General features: G+C 75.6%; 2 non-coding genes across 2 annotated transcripts in view; both read right to left on the bottom strand.

Annotated features, from left to right (window-relative positions):
• The window catches only part of LOC130682429 (28S ribosomal RNA), a 5,491-nt gene extending 5,226 nt beyond the window's left edge, over window positions 1-265 (bottom strand). The window contains exon 1 of the ribosomal RNA XR_008995636.1: window positions 1-265. This exon is cut by the window's left edge and continues 5,226 nt beyond it. This is a non-coding gene — a ribosomal RNA (28S ribosomal RNA).
• A 1,233-nt stretch (window positions 266-1,498) lies between these two features.
• On the bottom strand, window positions 1,499-1,651 carry LOC130682424 (5.8S ribosomal RNA). The gene has a single exon (XR_008995631.1). It is a non-coding gene; the product is annotated as a 5.8S ribosomal RNA (ribosomal RNA).
• Window positions 1,652-2,500: the final 849 nt, after the last annotated feature.

The following is a 2,500-nucleotide window of genomic DNA, read 5'->3' as shown; positions in this document are numbered from 1 at the left end:
CGGGCCCGGCGCGCCGGGGGCCGCTACCGGCCTCACACCGTCCACGGGCTGGGCCTCGATCAGAAGGACTTGGGCCCCCCACGAGCGGCGCCGGGGAGTGGGTCTTCCGTACGCCACATGTCCCGCGCCTCACCGCGGGGCGGGGATTCGGCGCTGGGCTCTTCCCTGTTCGCTCGCCGCTACTGAGGGAATCCTGGTTAGTTTCTTTTCCTCCGCTGACTAATATGCTTAAATTCAGCGGGTCGCCACGTCTGATCTGAGGTCGCGTCTCGGAGGGCACGGGCCGGCTGGGCGCGCGCGCGCGCGCGCGCGGCTTGCCTGGGCGGACGGACGGACGGACGGACGCGGCGACGCGGCCACCGTCCGGCTCGCACGCACGCACGCACAGCCGGCACACGTGCGGGGAAAGGGCCCGGTGAGGCGTTGGGGGCAGGGAGGGCGAGAGAGCGGGGCACGTGCCGCGGAGGAACACGGCACCCGCGAGGAGGCCACGGGCAGACACGCATTCGCGCACGCGCGCCTCCGCTCCACCCCACCCCACGACCGACACACGAGCGAGGCTCGGGGACGGGACGCGGGCAGGCGGCGGAAGGCGGGCGGGCGGGCGGGCGGAGACACGCGCCGGCGGCACAGGCCCTTCGCCGGGGTGGGGGAGCGAGACGTGTGGGAGGGCGGAGGGGTGGCCGAAAAACGCCAGCGGCGGGGCCGACGTGGCGGCGCGGCACAACCTCACACACCCTCCCACACGCGCGCGCAAGCCCCCGCAGGCTCGGGGCGGCGTGGCGCGGCGCGGCCGGCAGACCCGTGGTGGGGGCAGAGGCGCGCGGCGGCGGGCGACGCCACGGCGTCCCGTGGGTCACCGCCGGAGGCACGCACCCCCAGGGCGCGGGCCCCGCGCGCGACACGGCCTCGGCGCGAGCCAAAACCCCCGGCAGGGGCGACGCGAGGCTGAGGTGGGGTGGGGTGGTGTGGGGGCGGCCGAGGCCACCCACAAACCCCAAGCCCCACCCCGGCCCCTGGCCGGCCGCGTGCGGCTCGAGGGAGGCTCCAGAGGGTCCGTGGCGGCCGCGAACCCCGGCGCGAGCTCGCTCTCTCCTTCTCCACTTCCCATCTCACGCAGGGGCGGGGCGGGCGCCCCCAAGCCTCCGCGCCGGCATGTCCCCGTGCGCCACACACACACACACACACGTGCCGACCCGGACAACCGACCGTCCTTCCTTTTCCCCAACGGCCAGACCACGACCCACACACCTCCCTCGCCCCAGTCGGGGATGGGGGTCGGCGTGGCGGGCCGGGGAAGGGAAGGACGGAGAGAACGGCGGGCCGCGCACAGGGCGGAGGGGCGTCCGCACGCGACCTGGCCTGGAGGCGCACCGGCATCTGCACTTAGGGGGACGGAGGACCCCACCGGCCGCGGGGCAGCCGGGCGCGGGGCCCTGCGAGGGGCAACCCCCAGCCAGCACCCCAACCGCACGGGGAGGGGCGATTGATCGGCAAGCGACGCTCAGACAGGCGTAGCCCCGGGAGGAACCCGGGGCCGCAAGTGCGTTCGAAGTGTCGATGATCAATGTGTCCTGCAATTCACATTAATTCTCGCAGCTAGCTGCGTTCTTCATCGACGCACGAGCCGAGTGATCCACCGCTAAGAGTCGTCAGTGTTTTTGGGTTTGCTGTGGTCGGGGGACAACCCCAACCCTGGCGCGGCACGCGCAGCCCCCAACCACCGCACGCACACGCGCGCGCGGGTGGGTGGCGGGGGGTTGCTTGCCTCCGGCCGGCCAGGTCGTACAGACTCGACACCGGACACGAAGCGGTCGGGAAAGGTCTCACGAAAGGGGCGCCCGGGCCGGCGACCCGAAGGGGCGGGCCCGGGCACCCCCACAGGCGCCCGGGGGGGTTCCCGCCTCCACGCGGGGACGCGGGGCACACGCGCGCGCGCGCGCACACACACGCGGCACCGATGGAGCGCAGCGCGGCGGCGGCGGCGGCGACCCTGGCCCCGAGGCGCGGAGGCGGAGTCTGGGGTGGAGACAACAGGCCGGGAGGGGCCTCGCCGTCTCCCCCACGGGCCCGACCGCCCCCCGACCTGAGGCGGACTGGCGACCCCCAGGGGTCTTTAAACCTCCGCGCCGGAACGCGCTAGGTACCTGGAACGGGTGTGCGTCGGGGCTCGAGGCGGGAGTGAGTGGGCAGAGGGCGGCGGCGCGCGGCGGCCGAGCGAGGGGAGCGGAGGGGGGAGAGACGCGCGCGAGCCCGCCCGTGCGAGCGGGGACGGGACGGGGCGACGTGGCGGACGGCGGGGCCCCGCCCTCGGCCGAGAAGACACGGGGCGCGGGCGCGGGGGCGCCCGGAACGGGTGGCGGCGGGGGACGGGGGGAAGCGGGGGGGGACGGTGGCGACCGAGGGAGGGGCGGCCGGGGTTGGGAGGGCGGGGGGCGAGGGGCACAGAGCCCCTCCTACCCCCCTGCCCCTCCTCCCCGGCGCCACACGCCACACGCCG

The sequence above is a fragment of the Manis pentadactyla genome, unplaced genomic scaffold (assembly GCF_030020395.1).
Source record: "Manis pentadactyla isolate mManPen7 unplaced genomic scaffold, mManPen7.hap1 scaffold_488, whole genome shotgun sequence".
Taxonomy (NCBI): domain Eukaryota; kingdom Metazoa; phylum Chordata; class Mammalia; order Pholidota; family Manidae; genus Manis; species Manis pentadactyla.
This window is presented reverse-complemented; position numbering and strand designations above follow the sequence as displayed.